The 25,092-nt window shown below is 39.0% G+C and overlaps 1 long non-coding RNA gene across 2 annotated transcripts in view; it reads left to right on the top strand.

Moving 5' to 3' along the window:
* Window positions 1-25,092, top strand: part of LOC126052648 (uncharacterized) — a 65,468-nt gene that overhangs the window by 20,984 nt on the left and 19,392 nt on the right. The window lies entirely within an intron of this gene.

The raw sequence follows: 25,092 nt of genomic DNA, 5'->3' as shown, positions 1-25,092 counted from the left end.
CATTGCTCCATATGCAGGGTTTCCTTTTGCCACTGTACTGTGGAAGGAACTATTGCTATTACATGAGCTCTGTTTGAATCAGGAAGGTGCTTAGAATACATCTAGCTGCTTGCAGTTAGTCAAGAATTGTGGAGCTGTATACCTTGTGAAGCAGCATTCTGCTTTTCCAGTCCTTTTTCTTTTCTTTTCTTCCCTGCCTCCCTCCCCAACATAAATGGCTTTATTTGGACTGGTTTACTAGTAAGTCAGTTATGTTAGACATGTTTCATATGTCACATTATTGTTTACTATTGGAAATGATCCACTTCTGACTTCTCAGGTGAAATGAATAACATTGTTGAAAAATGTAAACTGCCTCTGGTTTCATTATAATAGGCTTGTATGACCATGATAGTGATGACAACTACAGCTTATTATCAATCTCAAATTAGCAATTTGAGCAAGGAGTTCTGAGGCTTGGTAAGTTGGAAAACTAAATTATGCCTTTCTTGGTCCTTCTAGATGTAACCAGTTTGTCTTCCACACATCTACTACTACTTAAGGATGGCATATTAATTATATGGAGTTGAAATGCCAGAGCATTTTATAATTCCTTCTTGTCTCAACATTTCACAGTACGGTAGTAATCTACAGACTATTGATGGAAAACTTACAGTAAGTTAACAGTACAATTATTCCTTAATGTATATGTTTCCATGAGTTACAAAGAACAAATAACAGTATCAGCCTCACGCTTAAAATAGGTGCATGGTACATATGATTAACTGATATTGCTCACACAGGTTTTTATCACTGCGCTTTGATTTTTTTTCACATTTTGTGAGTCAGGGTCCATTAGCTTCAATAAAAACTTGGATTAGAAACATCCACTGGCCATGTCTGTGTTCTAGGAATTGGTATTAAAAATTCAGTATTGGGATTCACGCTTCAAGGAAGGTGTAGTGGAACGCTGTGATACAGAGGTGTCTTTTGGAAAGAAGCCATTTGTGGTCAGTAAAGATTCTTTTCAAGGTTGTTAACCTCTGTATCCTTAAATCATATTTATATAGCTCCCTAAATTATTTCTGCAGTTTCAGTTGGAATATACTCCCTAACCAAAACAATTGTGTAACACAGCTGTTACCTTTTGCCCCATAGATGCCTACCTTTCAGTTATGGCTGAAGTAATCTCTGGGTAGCTTCTAAGATAGTTGCACTGGTTAAAATTTTTCATATGCATGTGTTTGAATGTTAATTAGGTTTTTAGGCTTATTAACATTATTATTACTGCATTTCATCAGGACATAGGACTGTCATCCAGAAAGTCTATCTGTTGGCTTAAAATCTTGCCTAAGGCATATTAGCTCAAAACCGTTTTGTTAGAATTTGGAGTGTACTTATTGTATTCACCTATTGTTGCTAAAATATTTAATTCTGTAATGTAAATGCACTGGAAGGCTCTGATAGATGCATAGTTTTCTATTAGAAATATTTAAATTTCAGTCTTTTTTTTAAAATTAATGCACATTACTTGCAACTGAAGATACATATTCATACCTGGTTCTATTTCATTTTCTTTTGACAGTGCTCATATATTTTCTTTTTCTCTTATCAGTCTCAGTTTCTGCATCAGAATGGCACATAGACATTTGAAAAGGTTTTCACTGGAGACTTCTTTCAGAATACTGGTATCTTACCTGAAACTTGTCTGGTAGCTCCAGAGAACAGTAGTGTGTGACCTAAGATGGCACGTTAGTTTAAATCTTTCCAAAGTCCATGTTCCTCACTGAGGAATCATGTCATGATGAAGTATTTTGAGGTTAATGTGAAACTTGAAGGCTGATTTTTTTTTTTCTGACAAATACCAGGTCCAGATTTGTACAGTGAATCTGCCTGTCATAGAAATCTGGGCCAGCTCATCTTGTCTGTCTTTTTGCTGTTATCACAACCCAGGTGTAAGAGACTAGGCACTGATTTTTATCATGCAAGATATGATGGAGTATATCTTATGACTTAGGGTAGTATCATTTTGCTTCTCCAAATATGTGTGCTTTGGTGGAGGGACTTGTGAGAACAATGATAGAAGTTTCCTGTTTAACACAAGAGGAGATAAGTATTTAACTAAGTGCCCAAGCCAACAGCATAATAAAAAAAGGAGGCACTTCAGTTTCCTAAAGCTCAAGTTATCTTTTTAAGAGCAAATTCCAAACTCTGAACCACTGGAGTTTGTGTATTAAGTGTCACAGTGACATTTTGTACTGCCCATAATGAGATGAACCCACAACTTACAGCATTAGCTACATCTACCTGTCCTACATTTTATCTAAATTTACCAATTTACCTGTCCCAGAAGTGTCTTTTTGTGGGTCTTTTTTCATGTGGGAAAGGAGGTCAGTCTTAATTTTGATATTCTAGCTAGGCTGCCTGTACTTTCACAGTCATATATAAGGTAGTGGACAACTCTATCGGGTTTGCCATGAGTGTGGCCATGGATGATGTTTCTAGGAGGTGTAACATCTGTGGGACTGGAATGTGTTCACCACCTTGCCTGAGGCAATAGTGAGGTGGTTACCTTATGCCAGTGTGCACTGTGCATGTCATTTTTCCATATCCCTGATCAAAACTTGGCAATTTAGCCAGAATAATTTTTAAGCTGCATAAGTAAGAACATTTCTGCAGTGTGCATTTTTAAGTTCTCTTCTAATGGAGGGTTATTTTGTCCTTTGCTAGGCTTTTTTTTTTTTTTAATGGTTGCAGAGGTTAATGCAATGTCTTGTGTTCAGATTTTAATGCTACCTTTATATGACTGCAGAAAATAGCTTAGTGATACAACCCTTATACTTCTAAGCCTGAGGATCCCTGGAAGTATTGGTCAGTTGCAGTTATTAAGACTCATCTTCACTCAAAGCCACTAAAATTTTAACCTTTTTTATGTTTGCCTGCAAATAATCATGTATTGTTAGTTGCACAGTTCCCAACTTCCCCCCCCAGGCCTTGTTATGATGTGCTATTGGGTTGAAAATAAGAACCTCTGTCCCCCTCTTGGGCTCTGTTCCAGCAGTACTTAGGTACTCAGGGATAGATGCTTCTTTCTCATACTGTCTGCTGTTTACTTGCAGTTGTTAGCCAGTTCCTTTAAATCACAGCACTGAGATGCCAGCAATCCAGATACCAGAGATTCTGCTTCATTTCTCTCATAAAGAAATCTGATTTGGCAGTTTTTTTCTATTCTTTGACTGGAACTTTTTAAGATACCTTAATTTTATGTATTTCGGCTTTCTGTAAAATACTTCATATGCTGTAAATGAAGATGTATCATCTCAGAATCAAGAGTCACATGTTTAATTGCAAATGACTTGTGCTTACTGCATTTTGGTGTAATTCCGTGATGTCCTCACCCAAGAAACAGCACATGATCATTTGTATGCTTGCCATATCTAGGAGGAAATTTGATAAGGCTTTCAGAATCTGCTTTGTAAGGCCAGTAATTGCTCTGATCCAATAAGGGAGCCCTCTGTGGTGGCATCACTCGAGAGAGTAAGCATGGTGTGACTGCTGCTGGCTTCTCGGATCATGCTGTCTAATGAAAGATTAATGAGGAGATGATGCTTTGTAACAAACATCTAATACTGCCACCAGGTCACAAGTTTGATTTGAACCAATCAATATAATTCATTCTCCTAAAGGTAGCTAATGATAGCATGCTTATGAGAAATGAAATGGCCTGCAATCTAAGACAGCCTGCTCGTTCTTACTGTGTCAGCTTTAAAGAAACAGTATTCATTTTATAATGTCATCTAAACCTTGGAAAGAAAGAAGAGTTTAAATTATGAGGGAAAATGTTAAGAAAACTTTTTAAAAAAATGAAACTCAAGAAAACTGAACTAAGGGAATCCTTATATTAAAAATAAATTAGAATTAAACCTCAGTGAAACATAAGGGAGAAAAGAAAAAAGTCTCATATTCTCAGAATTAATAGTATCTGAAAGAGAAAAGAGAGTTTGATTTGACCTTGGGGTTTAAGGATCAGATGTACATTAATGTCTGTGTTCTTAATCCTAGGAGTGACTCACTTGCCTATGAAAGGCAGGGGGTCAAGTCCCCTACATATGTCATTATGACCTGACTGAGGAGAGAGGGAAAGAAATTGGACCATCATTCTTCTCTTCTTGTACTAACAGAGGGCCAGATAAGTTTCTGATATAACGTAGACAAGTGTCTTTTTTTTTTTTTTTTTTTTTGTAATTATACCCACTATATTAATTCCAGAAAGCAAGTATAGGACACAGAAGAGGGTATGTATTCCAGTATTTCCCTCAGAAATAATCCTGTGAGAGACTGAACAATCTGAGAATTAGAGGACAGAATGAGGAAATGCAAAGGCAAGATTTTTTTCTGAACTTCTTGATAAAACCTTTGAGCTAGATTTTGCATTCTTGCTTCTATCTAAGTAATATTGTACTTTGAAAGTGTTAGCAGTGAGTTATTGTAGCTACACATGGAATAAGATACTGTAAAATATGAATAATGGAGCTTGACTTTTGAGCTCTTGATTATGAGACTAAAGTTTTCCAAGCTGCAGAGTGGGAACTCCCTACCTTTCTCTTTAAAAAAAAAAAAAAAAAAAAAAGTTCAAATTCTCTAATGAAAGATTCTGATTTTCATAGCAATATAGTATTGCTGTCCTCTAGGTATACATAAGACCATACTGACCTGACTCCAGTTACTTCTTAGGTACAAATAATATTTAAAAAAATCATGACAATTTATTTCCTAAATGAAAATAGTATTTGCTTAATATTTAGGATACTTGCCTGTGTGGTACTTTCTTTCTGTCTATATTGGTAACATCATAAACTTTCTAAATGTTAGCATTATCTTCATTAACAATGTTATGCTCCCAATACCTGGAACAAATTGAAATTGTCACCAAAAATACCAATTTGTCATCAAAATACCAATACCGGATCTGGAAAAGACATTAAGAACGAGGAGAATTTTCATGCTCACATCACTTTGCAGGAGCACAGGTGCACCAAAACACTCCCTCTGCAGTGAGTAAGCAGTCTGTTTGGCGAGTAAGCCACTTCTAAAGCACTGAATAGCAATTCTAATAGCAATTTCAGACTCATATTTTGCCACTTTTACACAATTGTAAGAAAGATGTGTAGTCATTAGATGACATTTCTTAATGTTTAGCTTTCTAGTTTTATCACACAGTAGGGGTGAGAACAAATTAATCGTCCCTAGCTGCGATTTGAGGATCTCTGCTTCAGTCACTGAAGCAATGCCTTTTTTATTTGATTTCTCCCCCTCTGTATCGATTGTATTTTCCTTCCAAACTGCACTGTGATCAACTGGTATTGTTTCTTGGATTAACTTGGATTTCTCATCTTTTCTATTTCCATTTCCTTTTTTCTATTCCAGTAAATGCTTTAAAGTTTTAAATGTTTAAATAGAACCACTTTCCCATAAAGCTTGGAATCTGCCAGGTTCCCTTCCTAGAAGAGGAGCATGGTCTAATGATCAACACACACCTGGGTGATGGGTGTCGCTGTGTTCTTATCCTAGTTGGTTTACTTTTGTGGCCTTAGGCACATCTTTAAACTACCTACCAGGAGGAGCCATGAGGATTAATTGAACAGGCAAATGCTTAACATTATGTCGGGCTGTAAGAATACTGTACATTTACTGCCAGCCTTGAAAACAAAGTCTGTGATGTTAGTGGGGGAAATTGTGTTTTTTTCAGTTATCTTGCCTGAAGAATGACAATAAGATTCCTGATTCCATCAATATGAAATCATAATTGCACAGGATTCCTTTTCATTATGAAATCAAACTCTGCCATTTCTGTTTCTTCTTGGTAACTGATATTTCTGCTAAAATTTTCTGCAACTCTTAAAGATTAATAGAAGTTTATCTATATTTTTGAGGATCCATGTTGAAATAAACTTCAGTTGTTGCTATCCATAGTCCTGGAACAGGAGATGAAAAAAAGAGATATCTGGAAGAAAAAATATGCTAAAACTGATGTCTAGAGAAACAAACTAGTACATAATGCTGGTCATTTAAAATTGTAATTATTTACACATGAAAGATATTTGAATATTTCCTTTGCAAGTAGTGAATATTGTCAGCTTGTTTGATCTGACAATAGTTTGATTTGACTTTTCTTTCATAACAGACATTTTGTCTACATGTTTAGGATTTATCTAATTTTTATTACTGTGTTGCCTGGGAGCTCAAGTCAGACTTTTTTGTAGTTGCTCTGTTTTGATTTAATTTTTCTTGAATATGAGTGACAAGACCTTACATGTAGTATGTTTCACCCTGATTAGCACTTTGTATCCTCACATTAATACTTCTCTATCTTTCCTGGCAACATCTGTCCCAGAATAGCTTAGTGTTATCTGTGCCACATCACAGTGATTGCTCATAGTCATCCTCTGATGGACTAATACACCCTCTTCTTTCTCCTCATTTGTTATTTCTTGTCACAGGAATTCTTTATTCCTATGTGTATGACCATGCACTTCATCTAATTTCATTCTGTTTCTGTTATTGCAGAGTTACCTGTTCTCCTTTGGTGTGGAATACAGTCTTTCTTTGTACTAACAGCTTATTACAGACCTAATTTCTGTGCCAAGGTCACAAGGGAAAATACTACGTATGTCCCAAGACAGATACTTGAGGAATTAGCCTAACAGTTTGTCTCCAGCCTGATACTTTCAATTGTTTTCTCTTTAGCCAGTGCTATAGAAACACAAGGACATATATTCCAAATTTTCCTGTTAAGTTTATACATGGATCTTAATTGTATAAATCATACTGAAGAGTGAAAATGGATCCCCCAACAGTGATCAGAGAAGTTCTAAGAGGTTCCAGACATTCTTCAAGTATTTGCAAAGCAGCTTCACTCAGACCACTGTACCAGCACTAAAATTTCCAAGCTGAGCATAACATTTAAGAAGGCATCCCTGCAACTGTTACTTGCTCTGACTCTGCCTCCCCTGTAATCAGGGCTGTGCTTTGGAGGCATGTGGAACCACTGTGCTAGTGGTGGCATGTGTTTTTGAACACCTTTCAATAGCAGAACAAGCCAGTGTCTGTCAGTAACTGGAATTCAAGTTGTGGCACCAATATGCACATGCTCGGAGGTTTATTCAGGTCTTGAATACTGCTGAGGTTGGAGACTACACAACATCTTTGGACAACCCATTCCAATGCTTGGCTGGTGAAAAAGTTTATCCTTATGTCAAATTGGGGCCTTTCTTGTTTCAATTTGTCCTTTTTGTGTCTCATTCTTCTGCCGTGCAGTGCTGAGAAGAGCCTGGCTCCATCTTCTTGGTAACCTCCTCACAGGTATTGAAAAGCTGCTGTTAGGTCCTCCCAAAGCCACCTCCTCTCCAGGCTGAACAAGCCTACCTCCCTCAGCATCTCCTCATCCAGCCTCTGCTCTAGCCCCCTGACCATCCTGGTGGCCCTTCAGTGAACTCACTCTGTCTTATCAACACCTTTCTCATACTGGGAGGCCCAAAACTGGGTGCAGTATTCTCGATGCAGTATTCTCAATGCAGTCAAAACCATGCTGACTGAAGGGGGATAATCGCTTCTAATGATCTACTGGCTATGTGCCTGGTGGTACAGCCCACAATGTTGCCCTTCTTTGCTGCCAGAGCACACTGCTGCTCATGTTGCTGGCAATGTCCCCAGCTGCCCAGCCAGTTGGTCTCCAGCCTGTATTGCTGCATGGGGTTTTTCCTTCCCAAGTGCAAGACTTTCATTTGTCCTTGTTGAATTTCATAATTTCCTATCAGCCCAACCCTCTAGCCTATCTAGGTCCTTTTGACTGGTGGCCCTGCTCTTGAGCATATTTGACTGGTCTGCCAAGTTCGGTGTCATGGAAACTTGGTGAGAACACGCTTCACTGACTCTTCCAGGTCATCGATACGTGTAAAACAGAACAGGTCCCACTACAGACCTGTGCAGTACTTGTTACAAGCCTCCAGGCTGAGGACAACCCATTAACCACTACCTTCTGAAACCAACTATCAAACCAGTTTTTTTACCCATTACATCAATTCAGCAGTGTTACTTTTTGGTAATTCAGTTATTACATTAAGAAACATTTTATCACAGAAATACATTTAGCCATGATAGGGAGGGACCAGGATAGTCTGGAGAAAAAAAAAAGCCGTGGATACTACTACTGCTTTTAAATCTAAACTTTTAAACCTAAATTGATTTAATTTATTCTTAGCTGATCCTGAGCTAAGAAGTCTCTCAGAGTGGCTACTCAGTGGAACACAGTATAGAGGCACCAAGGCTGGTGCATTATAATAATTCATAACGATATCTTGAATCTAGTGAGGTTCATTAACTCAGATGAAGAGCTGTGTGAACCATGTTACTTCTGAACTCAGGCTTGCCTGAGAATCATTATAGTCGTATTTGTGTGCTGTTGCTTAGGCATGGTGCACTTAAGCTGGCATGCACATTACTGTTTTAAGTATCTCTGCACCTGTGTCCTGATTTATCTGCAAAGTAGGTAGCCCACCCAGAAATTTGAGTAATGGACTATGGGCTGACAGTGGGGTCTCTTAGTAACTAGGTAGTTGAGTCTGAGCATATGTCTTCAGTTCATATTTTCCAAGGCAACCTCCTGCTTGTATTTTGCATGTGATTTGGCAAATTGAGTCATTTGGTAAGCTTGTTATCTGATGTCATTCACAAATTAAGCAGATGTTTAAATCATCCTGTTTATAGTTATTTGCAATTGTAGAATAAATGGTGAAGCAAGAACCCCTTTAAAACTAGGCCCTGAACATTTTGGTCTTGATTTTGCTTTAGTTGAAACTTCTGGAAAACTTGCCACCAATGTCAGTGGGAATGAGGTGGGGCATGTTTATAGAAAAAAGACACTGTCAGCTGGTAATGGTGCAAAATGTGTGAATAAAAATGGTTTATCTCACTAAAAGTTAAGAGGTTTGCCTGAAATCACTTTCAATATCCTTTCTTGTTCTCTATACAGTGAAGTATGTAATTAGGGAACATATTATACAGCAAACTCAGTTTGAAAAATTGATTTTTAAAGCATAAAAGAGGCAGTGACTGAAGTCCTGCCAGGCTCTATCGAATACTCACATGTATTATATTGTAAACATAATATGATTATACTGTATGTTGTCATAATAATTGGCAATGGTATTGGAGTCAGTCATTGAGTGCTTTGTTCATGTGGTAATAGATGACAAGGGCTACAATGTTTGCTGGCAGCAAACTTGTTTTCCTTTCTGTTTTTCTTAGTAAATTGGTTTCAGAATAGTTTTGTGGTTTGTTTTTTTTTTAAACTGACTGTCTTAGGATCCAGATGGCTTTATCTCTTTTTAATGAGATTTGGGACGTTCTTCTTAAAAGTGGTGTTCACTCAGTGCTGCCACAAAGGCCACATTCTTCACTTTTCTTAAAGTATGGCACTGTGACAACAGAGATAGGGAAGACTTGGTAGTGATCAACAACACGGAAGGGTGGATTAAGTCAGATTCTTTAGGATCCAGGGCTGAAAGTCTCTGTAGGCTTGATTCTGTAATTCTAACTCATGTAAGCTGTGTCACTGGGTTCCAGCAAGCTGCCATGTGACAGGAGCTATTCCTTGTGAGTAAGCATGGCAAAACCGCTCCATTTATTTGCAAAGGTCCTGAAGGGGCAGCCAGGATAGATAACAATTGGGAAAGGGGCATTTTTCCTGCTGAAACTTAAAGACATTTGTTACTGAGTTAGTAGTTGGAGTTTTACAGGACAAGACCCTCTCAAAATTATTTCTTTTAAGATCCAGACCGTATGTATGACAGGGCTCTGCAGGATCCTGAAAGACAGTTTGTGGTGGCTGGAGACATTCACAGTAGGCATGCATTTCAGTTATGATGGAGTGAATTTCACCTAATACAAGTTTAACAGCTGAAAAAAGGTTGCCTGTACCAGCTTTTCATCTTCCATCAAATTCAGACTATAAGGCTTGACTACTTAGCTTCAGATTCCTGTGAAATCATCAGCAGCACACACCCTGTGCATCACCATTCTTCTACCTTTACGTATATCCTTCACTTTTGCCGGTTTGAGTCAGGTCTCGCTGACTTCAGTTGCACATGATATAGCCATATGCTTCCACCCTTTCCAGGCTTCCATGCCTTTTCTTGTACTGTTTATGTGCCTGTCCTGCCTGTCCCTGTGTCAATCTTTCATGTTGTGTACCACTCTCCATCTCAAAGTCCATTCGTGTCTCTCTTCATTCTCAGTGTTATTCTTTAGTGCCTGATTGTTTTTCAGTAGTCTCCTTTGGATTACCAGCTGCAGAATATGCCACCTGCATGTATCTCTAGTTCTGCCAGCAGAGCATGAGTAGCAATATAATCAGTTCTACAAGAATGTCTTGTTCCTACAAAGCAGACATAACTTTATTCTGTTTTGCACTGATGTATATGCCTTGGCTTTCTTTGTTGACCACACAGGTATTCTCAATCTGCCCACGTAGTTATATAGAAGGGATGGTATTCAGCTGCCATGAGATGTCTCTGCCTGTAGTCAGCATTTAGAAACACCGTATATCTGTGAGTGAAGAACAGCACCTTTATGTGAATCTTCAGAAGGAGATGGAAATGGGTAGAATACTTGCCCGAAGTGATACTTATCATGGCCTCTATCACTTTTTCCTCTTGAAAATGCTAGCGGATGTGTGACCTTCTATGTTGTGGTGCTTCTCAAACAATATGGGGGTATTTAGCCCAGTACCGAGTCATAGGGAAAAGGGGTGTCCATTTGAACCACTGATACAATTTGGAGTAATATCTTAGTTCTTTAGGGGTCTCCTATTCAGGGGATGTCCTTCTATAACTATTTAGTTTGTGAACAGCTTTTAAAAATCAACACTCAAGATGGTTTAGTAGTTGAAGACTATGTTGAAAAACAAATTAAGTAGCTGTTAAATACAGTATCTCAACAATTTCCACTTAGAAAGCACAAAAATTAACATTGTAACATTTTTTCAATATTGTAAGGTTTTTATTTACCTGATGGGATATTGCCTGGTATCTGATGAAATTGCAGTGGTTTTTCCTCACTAAGGTGTAGCAAGATGTGCATGTGTATATTGTAATGCACAGTGGATTCTCAACTCGGGTATAATCATTGCAAACTGCAGATGTTCCAAGTGCTTTTCTCCTCAATATTCTGATTGTTAATTATGTGGCTAACCAGCATTTTAAAACAAAATTTGCACATAAGGAGTCTATTCATCCAATGGGGACATGCTAACAGGTTTTCTCCCTACACAAGTGCTCTGCACAGAAAGACACGTGTTAGCTGCCTGGGATCAAAACAGAATCAGAACAGGAGAGTTTTTGTAGCATACAAGGTAGCTGAAAATTGTTTTTCAAAACAGTGATGAATTTTGCTTGGTGTACTTTAGATTTCCCCTCACAGGGTATATTCATGCAACAATGCCCAGTACTGTAATTGGGACTGATTTAGCTTGTACTTTAACCATGTAAAAAAAATCCTGATGTCTCCACAGTCTTTTGTGACTTTTGTCCACTCTGCTGCTTTAGCAGTCAAGCTTTTTAGACCGTGAAAACTCTTGAAGGCATGGCTTTACTTAGCCCACACCTCTTTCTCTGTAGGGAATGGCAGAATCTGATAGAAAGTTTTCCTGTACTAGAGCCAGTAACCAGAAGTTGGGCCTGTTTATATCCTCTACACTGGAAAATTCAGAAAAGGGTAGGTTTGACATTTCTGAGATTTTAAGGTAATATGCTTGAAGGTACACAATAACGTAGCCTTAGGAAAATACCCTCTCCAAATGTTTACAGCTTTTGTGTACCTTGTACCAAAGAAGGAAAGGAACACAGAGACAGAGCTTTTTCCTTGATGAGTCACCTTATTCCTTACAATTCTCCCTTTGATAAAATTATTTGTAAAGAGGCTTAAAGCTGTTTTCTTCAAAGTGTCTTGGTTTATTAGAAAACAGAAAGATTGTGAGTTAGCTTCTGCTTCTTGCACATTGATAAATTTACACCTATCTTCCTTTGGAGGCAACTCAGAGGGCAGATGCAGCATTTGTAAGCATGCACGCTGCAGCACTTTGGAGTCATGCTAAACTCTTTGTGCTTTATAGTACCCTACCCTTTCAACAAGTACTGTGGAAAACGTTGGCTGTCATCCTTTAAACAGTGCAGTATTTGCATTTCTCTTGATCATCGGTCCCAGAACAAAGTTCAGTAGGTTGAGGAAGTATTGTTTAAGTGCAATTGATCTAAAAATGTATCAAAAGGAAAACTACTGTATATGAACAAATTATGGAGAGGCTTTATATAGACTTGTTGATGTCTGTAAATACATAAAACAAGGAAGCAGCAGTTTATGACAGGGTTATTTCTGGAAAAGCGGAAGGTCTGACTGTTGTTATTACACCATACAGAGCCAAGCAGTTGCTCCTGAAGAAAATTGAGAGTGGGATTAAGAACCCCAAAATTAGAAAATTACAACTATTTCCATAGTGTTATGAACTCTTTGCTCCAGATCTTGCATCTGCACATCAGTAACAAATCACATGTTAAAGTCAATGGGATCAGACTTAGGCTTTTGGCTTCCCTCTCCCCCCACCTTTTCTTCAAACAAAACCCTTTTCTTAACCTTTCTAGGGAATACCTGTTCTGACACTAAGCCTAAGGATCTGACAATCTTTAGTTATTTCTGTCAGATCTCAACATAAAAGTATTCCAAAGTTAGTGAAGTGGTATCAGTTCACTTCTTTGGAAGAGAGAGTAAAATATATTTACTGTATCCACTGCGGGGGGGGGAAGCTAGAAGGAACTAAGTCAGTTAATTTGCTCTTTGTATCATAGGTCATTATTACCCAGTTAACTCTGTATAAAATATTTTGTGTTCAACTGCAGTAGTAAGCATGCAAATACATGCTGAGCTACAAGACTGAAAAAGGTATCTAGACTTGAAGACCTCAAGAACTAATGCCATTGAGAATTCCCATGGTAATTTAAGTTATAAATAACTTGTTCAATATGCCATGTTTCCTACCTGAACTTTGTGTTTATGTTAGAGAACCCTGTAGGAGCCAGTATTTTCTGTAATATATTAAGTCAAGCTCATTAATAATGTTAACAAGTGAACTTTAAGGCTTTCCTTCAAACATGTCACTGTAAGACATTTTCCTCTTCAAATAATTTTGTCTGCTTTTTTGTATTCTGTTTTCAAAATGTTCTTTCTAAAATGTGAAGCTTGGTGTGATGTTTCACTGCACATTTCACCAGTGTTGCCTATAGCTGTATAAAGCTGTTTTGGTTTTGCATCTATAAATACAAGGATCATGGGGGGGGGGGGGGGGGGGGTGCTACAATGTCAGCTGTTTGTCACCTGTAATCCATGGTACCTTTTGGACCATGTGTTTTCCAGGGAGGAAACTTGGCTGCTGGTGGAGCTTTTAGTTCTAATCCCTTTGCATTTGGCTGTATTAAGACATGTTTAATTAGAGCTGGCTTAGTTTATTAAGTGATGCAAATTGTTCTACATGACTATCTTCAGCTTTCATCCTCACAGTTTTACTATTCTCAGAAATCTTATCGTGGATGTATACATTTATTTCCAAATCACTGATGATTTATATTTATTTCCAAATCATGAAACCCCTAAAGTTTGCTATAAGTCTCCATTCATTATTACTTTGTTAGGCCTTTCAGTTTTCAGTCCATTTAACACATTTTATTAATAGCGTGTTGTGCTAATTTTCATAATGACAATGTCATACACTGTTAAGTCAACTGCTTTCCACAAATACACTGTAGATATACAATTACTTTCATCAGCCAAATGTCTGTCTCATCAAACTATGCAATAACTTTATTTTACAAGATCCATTTGTCTCAAAACTGGGTTGACTGTTGTTAATAATATTCCAGTACTTTAATTCTTTATTAATTTTATAACAGCTTTATTACCTGGAAGTAACGTCAGATTAACTATCCATTAGCTCTCTGAGTCATCCTGCTGGCCTTTGTTATTATTGGCACAACAGTAGCACTTTTCCAGTCAAATGGAATTTCCCTGGAATGCCTTAATTTATTAAAATAAACATGATTAGTTCTCAGGTCTTCTCAGTCTTAATTCTTAGGTGTGAGTTAGATGGATTGACTGGTATTAAAATGTTCATTCCTAGTACCTGTTGTATAACATTCTGCTTGGTTATTAAGGGACTGGAAAATTGTTTGACGTCATCATGTGACATAAGAACATCTGTCCAAATATGGAATAGAAATATTTCTAAAAATTTCTGTCACTCCTGCATCACTATTAAAAGTTTTATCATTTCCATTTGGCAAAGGTTTTATATAACTGCTAGGACTATTGTAGTCTTGATACTTTTTTTTTAAATTCTTCATGTTACGTTAGTCCTGTCAGCTGTGGACTTTCCATTGATGTTTCTAGTTTGCCTTATTGATTATTTTTTTTTCCCTTTGTAACTCCCAATTCATATGGATTATTGCTGTTTCTCTTTAATTTATTACGTAGTACTTTTTATTATGAACTACTGCTTATACTTGAGTAGTGAAAGAAGACAACATTTTTAGCCAAAATTATCCTCTCCTTGACTGTGGAATTACAAATTCTCAACCATCCTAAGATTTCTTCTTAAAGAAACTTCTCACTTTTGACTTTCCCACATCAATTTCAATCATCATTTTAATTACTCTGCTAGGATACTGAAGTTGCGGGTTACTGACAGCTGCAACACATGTACCACGCTCATGGCTTTATGGAGCAGTGTCTCCCTCATCTCACCTACTCATTCTGCCCTCTTAGTGTGGGGGTTTTTTTAGCATTTAAATCAGGTGAATCATTGCACAATGTTCACTGATAATAATGGCATTATTCTTTTGCATTGGTGATAACGTCATGTTCTCTGGCTTAATAATCTCTTAATAACCTCTTCCAATCTCAATACATAAAGCCCCCAAAATGTCATCTTTTATTACTCTTTGCCACGCTAATTCAGTTTCTTTAGGGACTGTTTGAGCATGTACTGTATTTGCCTTTGTACTGCTATTTTACAAACATACATACGTATATATGTTTCTTTTCCGAGTTAAGTAAAGGTGGCCCATCCACCTATGTCAGATCTGGTAATTTATGTCCCATCTAGACTGCATGGCCTGCACTGTCCACCTGGATGGTCGTCTTAGAGCTGAGGGAGCCATCCCTCATGTCAAGGTCTGGTATGGTGGTGTGTCCCCACCACTCAGTGCCTACTGGGTTGCAGCCAACAGCAGAACTAGAAGTTCTTCATAGTGGCAAACACAGAGGCCAACCCAGTCTTGCCCTTGACTATAGTCAGAGGTGCTTGGCCAGCCCAGTTTCCCAACCCAATTATGAGGGTATGTATAAGCCGGACAGCACTACCCTCAAGGGCCGTCAGCCTGGGCCCAACTTTACCAATGGGCACAGGTTTTGGCCAACCATAGGATATCAGTGCCAGGAATTTGTTTCATCTTTAGGAATACTATTGAATGGTTAGTGAAGCCAGTCGATAGGGAGGAAGTAGCCATAATTCCCACTCAGGGGCAGAGGTCATCTTGGTTACCCCAAAGGGCATCCAGCGGGACCACGAGAAGGTGTAACCTCTGCAGCTCTACCCAGTTCGTAACCATGATACCTTCTTAAGAGAGTCAGTCATAGTTACTCCTGCCTCCTGCCTACTCCGGCTTGTCTCCAGATCAGAAAGAGGTAATGCTTGTGCCATCTTCTTTTTGAGTCTTTCTAAGAGGTAGAATTACCATGGGGAGTGGATTTTCGTAAGAGCCCTGTTAATGAAGTCTTCCCAAGTCATGCACTCCTTTGTCTGTTATCCACCTGACCATATTTACTCTGAGGATAATGCCATCTGTTCCAGAAGTGATGGTGCAAAAAGGAGATTTCAGATATATTTAATAACAACTTTATGTTCTCTATGCAACATTTTCACCAGCATGCCTTCCACAGCGGTATACCAGCAGAAATCGAAAGTAAATATCTTTTTTTTTTTTTTTTGATGGTCTTATACAGCAGTCCCTTCTTTTATTTTTTTTCCTTTTGCCTCTGTGACTCAGACTCCTGCATATCTGGAGGATGTGTCAGCTTATTATTCCAAACTAGTGTGTGGTTTTCTTTCTTGTTTTCCAGTTGTGTGTAGTAAATTCAATGGGATGATATAAAGGGTGTGGGGTAACTGTAGCATCCAGCTGATTTGTTACTGATATTAAAGACTGCTCTCCAGGAGTAGAGCACCCTGCAAATTTTGCAGTGAGTGTTCCAATTTGGTCAGCATTCAGAAACAATAGCCATTCAGAGGTGATAAACAAAGAATGTGGCTTGGACATACCTCTTTGCTTTAGTATTTTAAATCAAACGCCTTCCAAGGGCAGGGCCCTTAGCGCAATTCTCCCCTCTGACTAACTTTTTCCTTCCTGAAGTAAAATATTCGTCACTGCAGACTCTCCTGTCTGCAGCAGGTACTCACAGCAAAAACTATCTCCTTAATACATGTATATTGCAATAAAGCCTTTTAAAAATTTATTTTAGTAATATTCCTGCTTAAACCTGCCAACGAGCACAGACAAGAGAGGAACCCGGAAGTAAAGAATTACTTATTTCTACAGGTTTTCCTATCTGAGAACAGAAATATTGATGGATGATGAGCAGAGAGGAAAAGACAGCTGACAACATTCAACTGCACCTCTTCCTTCATGGGCTTGCTGTCTAGTTTATAACTGAGGAAGGAGAGGAGCAATAAGCAAGTGGAATTAGAATGTACAAAGACTTTTAAATGCAGGCTTTTCTTTTCCTAATTCCTAGCTATTTCATACTCTTGTTAAAATGGTCGTCATCTTATACAGATTTCATCTGATATTTTCTAGTGACAAAGACTCAAAACCTAGTGATGCTTGAGTGTCACACGTGTAACCTGTCCAGATCACGTTGCTAGAGAAATCTTTAGATCTCGTGAGTACATAAGAACATTTATTTCCTTCCTGAATGAAGATCACAGAAGTACTTTCTGTAAAAGCCAGTACTGCCCTACTGTAGTAGCAGTGTTATATTTGCCATGATAAATGCTGAAAAAGTACTAAGAAAGAGTCACACAGTCTTTCTGAATCTAGACTTGTTTGGATGTTTTGAAAGAGAAAATGAAATTGTCACATGGTTGCTGATTACATAGTGACTGAATTGTTTCAAACTAGGTTTGCTTTGGGAGATAGTCTGCAGCTGGGACATCCCCAGCATGTGACTAGTACAGCTGTGTTTGATAGTGTGATTAAGCTTTACTGCAGACCTGAGTATTTCACTTCGTTGTGTCTATACCTGCGGGTGTCTGCCTCTTGCAGCATTCGAGTAACTGCTAAACATTCCCAGTCTTTCAGAATTTGCATCAGCTTTTGAACCTATGAGCTGCTTGAACTGTGCTAATCTTTTGCTGATAAAGCAATGAGGAAACAGAGTGCCAAGTGCAGCGAAGAATAAAATTTCTCTTTAAGGGTGAATACAGTAGCTTTAAGTCGTCTGCATTTGTGCCACACCGGCAAAGGACATAAATAGGTGGTTAAGAAAAGGGGAAGCTTGGACTTCTGCTTTTCTTCAAGCTATTTTTGTGCTTATCCACCCCCATCTTGTTCCTATGTTTCCTTCTGTGGCATCTTGTCAGCAATTGAGATGGTGTGTTGTTTGGGATAGGAGCTCTTTGTTATTTATTGGTGCAGTACCGAGGGTAATAAGACCCAATTCCTTATGCATTTTATAAGATTTTTTGGGGGGTAATACAAATCTGTGATTTCAACTAATGATTTGTTGGTTGACTCGTTTTGACCCAGTGCATTGTCAAATATGTAAAAGGGTTAGGCACTTGGTCGTGCAAACTGTCACCACATTCACATGGGAAAAGGGAGGTGCTGTACCCTGGCTTTGAAGTGACCTCCCCAGGGGGTTGCAAAACAGGCCTCTAGCTACATGGTTGGAAATTTGGATCATTAACAATGCAAAGCATCACTGTGGTGACTTCACCTGGTTAGTAGTCAACCTTTTTCACAATTCTGCCACTCCCTGGAGATTTTCTAACAGGCCGTGGGCTCTGCTGTCTCTCCTAGACGCAAACTCATAGCGCAACCTAGTAGTGAGCAGCGGGCTCCATGACATTCCAAGAAAACATCTCTTCTGGGTTTTAGGGTACCAGTTACATGGTCCCTAGAATACTATGATCCCTGATCAGAGCGAGCTACTAAGAAATAAGTGATCTGATTTAGAAGGAAAAAAAAATAATGCAGTGAAGCACCAGTTTACGTCTCGCATATTATGAGAAAAATGCACTGTTTTTCACCATTTGCAAAATATTTGCAGGATGGCGTCCCTTGAAAATATATTTAGGCTTTGCTTCTCAGATTTATCATATGTTTCTTTTATATGTATGATGTTCTGGTAGAATCCAGTGGGGCTCTGATCTTTCTCCTCTGTCTCAACTCTGCTGGTTTGGGGTTTGGATTATAATGGTGCTGCTTCAATCTTCCTGCCAAAGCTTTCATAACATTTAAAATACATTTCCCTCTCGATGTGTATCACCTTATGTTTCTAGACACCAAGTAGGGCTTTTTCTCTGATATTTAATTAATTGTTTCAAAATGCCTAATAGGGTGAGATATTGCTAGTAGATGCTTGAGAGGATTTTGGTCTAGTGTTTAATTTTATGTCTGCAATTTTTCACACGCTGTGGTGAAAAGATCTGTGCTGCAATGCTGTAGCATGTTAATCTTACCTTCCCTAATTCTAAGTGTAAGCTGTGTTTGTTGACAAAATTTAATGTTTGTGCTCAGGGTTGCTTATTATCAGCTTTACATTGTAAGTGGCAGAAAGGAAAGTTAGTTGTACAAATAAATGTCACTTTTAAAATACAGAACTAGATTCTCTATCGGCAGATTGGTATATTATTTATTCATATAACATTGTTTCTTTTTATAATTTAAAAAAAAATATCACTTTTTGAATCCTCTAGGGCCTGATATTTCAAAAGTCTAGGTATTCTCTGCCTTCACTCATTTAATAACAAAGAGCAACCTCTGCCTTAGTTCATCTGGTTAATTAGTCAAAGGATAGCAAGAGATGACACAAATGTTTGATAGAGCATGTAGTAAGGATTAGCACAACAGCAAAAAGTCATGAGATGAGCTATTATTATTCTCCCAATTTGTTGGTCCCTGATTTCCGTATGTTACATATATTTCTCTGTATTGTGTTTGAGGAAGTAGTCAGATGAAAGGTCACAACTGTTTTATGAAAGTGGGTGAATCATGTACTGATTCACTGTGTGCAGGCAGTGTATGCTCAACGTATTTGGACTGTGCATTCCTTTATTAGTTTCCTATCTGTCCTACTGTGGGAACCTAACTTACAAGAGATGAATTAGGCTACAAATTGGTTAAATAGAAACAATGTTGCAATACAGCTTTATGGACTTGAATGGGAAATTAGATAGTTTATTTTAATTGCACATTCAGTACAAATTTAGGCCACATCCCCAAAATCTTTGAGGTGTAATTTAGATGAGCAAGTATTTGCTTGACAAAAGTAGGATGTGAGAGCATGCCTATTGCTTTGGTCGTGAGATGGAGAATGTGCTCCTTTCACTGATTTTTGTGATTGTATGCAAGTGTCGTGTCGTAGCTTAAGGACATGTTGCCGCCTCAGATTCACATTAAGATACATACAGCGAAGTTGGGGTTGGTGACAGAGTGTCTGTGACAGCTCATGTGACCCAGAACAACAGTTTCACTCTTGTTTTCCTGTCATTGGCACTGGAGATGGGAAAACTCCCACAGCTGGGGTTTGAGGAGAACAGAGAGGGAAAGTCAACTGTCCCAGACAAAAGTCTGGAGTAAAATAATCACCAAAGATGGTAATCAGGATGATGGAAGAGTCTGGGTTAGTTTTATTTGGTCTTCCTTTGAGGTTGTCCAGGGCAAAGCTGACACATTTTTAAATGTCGCATCTGCTCGGTCATTTGGGTAACGTGCCTAGTTCTCTGTTACCACCGAATTATATAACACGGCAAGATTTAGCCAGCCTCACATGCTTCACCGCCGTGTGGTAGGTCACTTGACAGTATGAGGAACATAATATGGTAAGTAGGGAATCTTGTCTGTCTTCTTTTTTTTCCCCTCCAAGATAGACATTGTCTTGCTTGTGGGAAGGTATCATGCTAGCAGTTCTGGGAAGCGACACTTTCTCTCTATCCCCTGAACAAATACCATTCGTATGGTTATGCTGCAGGTTTTCCTCACGCTGGCATGACAGCATCTCCATTCTCACATAGAAATGCAACCTTTAGGGCTGAAAAAGCAGAACAGGCCAGCTCAGGTGTTTAGCCTGTGCTTACTACACCTTCTTGCTAAAACTAGCAAAACTTTAAAACTGGAGAATTCTCTGCAACTTCAGCCAGAGCAGAGAAGAGTCCAGGTTATGAATACTGATGCAGATGTGAAGCCCCATCTGCTAGGGGTACTATCTCTTACTTATTGTACAAATATCATTCTCATAAATCATATAGTACAAAACTTTAAAACTGGCTAATACAGCCCCAGGCACAGCTGTGATACAGGAAGGGGACTGCATGCGCGTTAAGCAGTTACATGACTGCGCATTACCCTATGGAGTGAAGTAAAGAGGGAAACAGTCCAATTAACAATACTGGTAAATCTGCTGTAAAGTGCTTGGAAACCCAATCCATATTTAGGACCTGTCTAGGAAAGTACCACTGAACTTCTGTATAGTACTAAGCAACTGAAAACTAAGCAGTTTCATTCATACTTTCTGGACTGAGGCCTCGGTTTTCTTCTAATGACAAGTATAATGGCAGCTCCTCTGCTCTGACCTTTAGTTGGCTTCATGTAGGCATCCAAGCTTGAAAGTTGTACATTGTATGAAAGGAGTTCGAGTTTGGTTTTCTCTTACTATACACCTACAAGTGGAATGCCAGTCTGATGTGCTCAGAAATTAAAATAAACACTGAGCAGAACAAGTAGAGGCACTGTTGGACACAAGGGTTCAGTATAACTTGGACACCATAACTTCATTCTTACAATGCCATCTTGAAGATTTATTTTTTTAAAGCAGAAATAAATCTAAATAAATCTGGTTTTCCGCCTTTCCTCTTCAGGTGACGTAGGATTAATGTATATGGAATGGAACAAATTTTGTAAGTTTTACAGTGCATGTCTTTGGAATTACCCTGCAACGTATTTATTGACTATTGCTTCATTCTAGCAGCCACTGTGTTTTCTGTAGCTAACAGAAGGTTTTAAAAGCTGGTTTGGAATATGAACTGACAAAAGTGGGAAGAGAGACAATGTCTCTGTAAAATGTCTGTAACTACTTACCTTCAAATATGTAGGCATTTTGCAATATAGGATCTTAAAAGTTATTTTATCCCCTCTTAATAGGCACAGAGCTTATCTCTTTTTGAGATCAAGATTTACAATATTCAAGAGGAAAAATCAGGACTACTGATTACCCTTAAATTTGTTTTTACAATTATTTGTCTAAATTCTCTTCTTCTATTACCAATTTAAGCTGTTTGTTTCATATGTAATTGTATATAAGGGGAAGATGCAGCTGGGTTAAAGATGTGTGTGTGTTTGAATATTCCATTATTAACTAGTGATGTGAACCTTCCTGAAATCAGGAGGTTTTACCAATGCCCTTTATGTAATTTTGTGTTTAAAAAGTTATATTGTATTTTAAAAGATACTCAAGCATGCCAGCAATTCTGGCAAAAAAAAAATACGTGCAGGCTTCTTGAATATTTGAATAATTTGGACTAATGGGCAATATCAAGTAGTCTTGAGAGGAGGAAAGCATGTATGCAGAACAGCTGAGTTTGGGAACTAAAACAGAAAAACCACAGAGTTAGTAGGAAGCATGTCTTGGGTAAGAGTAAAGAAAAGCTGAGCAAGGGCTCTTGGGGCAGCATCCGGCTTTACCGGCTGGGGGCACTTCTGGCTGCCTCATTTGATTCTTGCACAGCTGGAAAAGATCTGACCCTGTAAAAGTGCTAGTTAGTTTTATCTTGAAAGTATAGCTGATAAATAAATTGGGGAGGGGGGGGGAGGGAGAAAAACAAACAAAGAGAAAAGTCAGTTCTTGTTTCTGCCTTCTCTCTGTGTGCGGTTTCTACCCCTTCAGCTAGAGTGCAAGTACTCAAATAGGTTGGGTACCTGTATTTGGCACAGCTGAGAGGCTGAAACTGCGGTCAGGAGCACAGCCTGGAAACAGTGTCAGATGTCTCCTAAAAACGATCTGGCATCGATGAAGGTTTCTGTGCTCTCAGCAGCAGAGGTGCTGTGGAAGAGTCCTACTCCTCCCCTGGCTGTTCCCTCCTGTCCCCCGGCTGTGGCAAAGGCTGATCCAGCAACCTCTGCAGCTGTGCTGTGACTGATGGGGGGGGGGAGTCCAGTGAGCAAGGCGAAAGTGGGTAACAGGCATGAGAGGGTGGGGGAATGCCTTAAAATTATAAATTAATACTGGTTATTAAAACTGTTAAAACTAATTATTATTTGTGAACTTGATAATAATTAAACCAGTTACTATTTGAGCATTAAATTCTATACCAGTATCTTCTAACTGGAAAGACCACCTGAGTTTTGTGTAGGTGCTCAGGTTAAAATATTAAGAGCTGAATAGTTCAGCTGGTGCCAAAGTTAAATGTGCTTCAGCAGCGTCAGCCTCCACCGAGGCTGTGGTTTAACAAACGCTTCTTCCTTACAGTAGTGCCATCTACTCACTGTTCATTTTTGCTTGCTGCCCACCTTTACCCACATATTCACTTATGCTAGTGTAAGTTTGTGTGACTGCATAGTGAATTAGATTGGGAAACTAATTCACTTTTTAAAAAAATCTTTTTTGGGGGGTAGGAGAGGGTTATTTTCCTCAATATAGTTCATTGTGTGCCCATAACAGTAGTTGTCCTGGCACAAATAAGGTTGTGGTATAAGGCAGGAATAAGCTGGAGGGAACAAGGTGTTAAAGCCAGCACTGTTGCTGAAAGAGATGTTTGTGAAAATACACCTTGTTTTGGTGCAGAGCAGCAGGAAAGAGGGTGTAACTAACTCTTCCGGGAATTGCCGGGTTATATGTGGTCATTTTGCTCAGAACGGAGACCTAGCTCTGAGTGCCTGCAGACCCCCATTCAGATCCCTCTTTTCTTGTAGCAGGCTGAACAGAAATCTCATTGCTTCTAAACTCTGGAAGAGCATGCTGTGCTAGACTGGAATGGATGTAAAGTTATTCACTGACAGGAAGAAAAAAAAGAACCAACCTGAAATTTTCTGTACGATACTGTTGTTCTTTGGTGCAGTCATCTCATTGTCCTTTTCTCCATTGTGCCCTAGGCACTGCTGTCACAGGAGATGCTGCAAATGGCCTGTAGTGTCCCTTCCAGGTATTCACCTCAGATCTGCTGTTCCTTGTGCTGTAAATCAGCCCTCCTGGACTGCAGTGGCTGCATAGACAGACTGTTCACCCCTTTCCTGTGAATCTCACAACATTCCCTGAACTGTAGCTCCCTCAGGTACAGAGGTTCCTTGTCTTCCTTTTTCCAGGTGTAATACAGTAAGATTTTGCTCTTTATCCAGTGCTTTCTACTTACAGTTCTCACAGCTAGGTAAGCACCTTCTCATTTCTTACACAGAAAAATAGACACAGGTGATTATAGCAACTTCACACAGCCTGGTCTCTGTCAGAGTGTGGAGTAGTTAAATAGCTCACCTCGTTTCAGGCCACTGCTCAAGTCATCTGCATCTTAACAAGGGACCATTTCTTCTAGCAACTTGATTTGCTTATTTTCATATGTGCGCAATTATGTTTCTGTGGTACGTATTTTTCATTAATATGGGCTCATTGGGTCATTAAATAAAGTTAAATGAGAGCCAACCAAATTTTGCTCTATGTCTGCACGTAGCTCTCATTGCATACCCGAGCCACACTCACCTGTATCACTTCTCTTATTCCAGTCCTAAGTTCTTCCTGTGCTGTTACTGCCACAGTGCACAGTGCTGTTCTTGTGCAGTGTAGATAGAGATCTGCTAACCCCTTAGATATCATGAAGCTCACTTCACCTGGGCCCCAAGGAAAGAGGCTCATCTCAGAGTCAGAAGTTGAGAGGAGCCTGCACATGGAATTCAGTGACTTGATTCAGAAACCTAAATGGGATCAGAGTTCTGTCATATGACACAATGCCGAGATAGTGATATTAAAGAATAAAGAACAATAATAATCCCCTGACATTTTCTGTATTAATTTTATTATAAAAACTCACTCATCGCTTCAGTTCTGTGCATAGTCTGTTAACAGGTCAACTGCTTGAAGCCTTTCTCCAGTTTTTACTCGGTTCTCAGCTGGGCAACTTTTCCATCAAAGTTGATGCCATTTCGCCTGAGTAAGAGGACCAGTAAAAAGGAGAGAGCATTTTAGAATTTGTGCCATGTAGCGGTGTTAAGAGTCTTTAAGGCTTCTCCTTAACCCCCAGCCCAACAGAGAAGCAGACACCCCATCGGCTCTGCCCAGCACTTGCAAGCGTGCTCACACCCAGTTATCTCTTCTGTCGCTGTATGTTGATGCTCCTGTCTATGACCCAGTAAATCAGTAATGGGCCGGTTTTTAATCCTCCTCACTTCACTAGACAAAGTGCCGTTTTCTTCTGCTCCTCACTTCACTAGACAAAGTCCTTTATCTTCAGGTTGTCAGATTTCTAACAGGGTTGAAGGCATGAGTCTTTGCCAAATGCAGTATGTCCGGGAGGTTACATTATACTGTCCTCTAGTGGTAAAATACTCTGCTTGCAGCCTTACCTCAAAACCAGGGTGCTTTCAAGCACTTCCTTCTCTATGTTATTCACACGTTAACACTGTTCTTGAAGAACCATCTTGCTTTGAAAAGGTTGCCTAACAATAACAAAAACATTTAGGAAGAAGTTCTTAACAGAGGAACTTTGTAATAAAGTTGACAGGAACTGTGATAGCAGGACTTTGTTAA

The sequence above is a fragment of the Accipiter gentilis genome, chromosome 30 (assembly GCF_929443795.1).
Source record: "Accipiter gentilis chromosome 30, bAccGen1.1, whole genome shotgun sequence".
Taxonomy (NCBI): Eukaryota; Metazoa; Chordata; class Aves; order Accipitriformes; family Accipitridae; genus Astur; species Astur gentilis.
The sequence above is the reverse complement of the archived record's forward strand: the minus strand, read 5'-3'. Positions and strand labels throughout refer to the sequence as shown.